General features: G+C 48.8%; 1 long non-coding RNA gene across 1 annotated transcript; it reads right to left on the reverse strand.

Annotated features, from left to right (window-relative positions):
* Positions 1 to 246: 246 nt before the first annotated feature.
* Positions 247 to 647, reverse strand: LOC134860228 (uncharacterized). The gene is made up of 2 exons (XR_010165208.1): positions 467 to 647; positions 247 to 353 (listed from the first exon to the last, which is right to left on the reverse strand). It is a non-coding gene; the product is annotated as an uncharacterized LOC134860228 (long non-coding RNA).
* Between the last annotated feature and the right edge of the window lie 267 nt (positions 648 to 914).

Consider the following 914-nt stretch of genomic DNA (forward strand, 5'->3'; position numbering starts at 1 on the left):
CTGACGGTGGAGGCGCTGTGGTAAGGGGGGCTAGTAAGTCCAATTGCGCACCCATCTGAGTGACTCGGGTAGCGAGATTCTTAAAGGCTTCCATAGCTTCCCGGAGGGCTTGGCTGTGCTCAGCAACCTGAGTGCCTTGGGCGGCGAGAGCTCCGCGGATGCTGTCAATGTCCGCTGGGTCCATTTTGGGCCAGATCGTTCTGTTGTGATAACGATTCTGAACCCAAGAGCAGACAAGAGACGGTGTTGAATTGATGCAAGAGGGTTTATTGAATGAGGTGGAGGAGCAGGTAGAGGACGCGGAAGCCGGGGGGAGGGTGAGGCAGGCGAGCTGGATTGCGTGATCCGGATAACTGCAGGCAGAGGGAAACAGAGTTAGGTTGTGGTCAAAGGCAACAAGAGACGAGAGTTCGGTAGCGAGGTAACAAGGTAACAAGGTAAACTGGAGCCAGGCACGTATCATTACCACTGTAGAGCGAAGTACGATCTGGCACCGACAGCAGGGAATCCAAGGGTTTATGAAGGGGAGTTGATTGGAGATGACGACCAGGTGAGCATGATTGCAGATGACGGCCAGGTGTGAAGTGAGACAGACAGGGGGAGTGGCAAACCCAGGAGGAGGAAAAACACAGCAGACTGCTGTGACCACAACACAAATAGGCCTAGTGAATAATGTACTTCTTAGTGTACACACTGCCAGTGGCATGTTTGCCTCCTGTTCATAGTAGTGCAACTCGAGCATTCACTGCCCATCAAACCTGCAAAAAAATTAACCTCAGCAGTAGCCAAGAGAAGCTAAATATTATTATTATTATCAAATGATCACATGATCCAATATTATAATAATGTCAGTTTATTATTTTGTTTGATGACACTGAGAACATTGTTTTGGTATTTTACAAACAAATGCACAG

This window comes from Eleginops maclovinus, chromosome 23, assembly GCF_036324505.1.
Source record: "Eleginops maclovinus isolate JMC-PN-2008 ecotype Puerto Natales chromosome 23, JC_Emac_rtc_rv5, whole genome shotgun sequence".
Classification (NCBI taxonomy): Eukaryota; Metazoa; Chordata; class Actinopteri; order Perciformes; family Eleginopidae; genus Eleginops; species Eleginops maclovinus.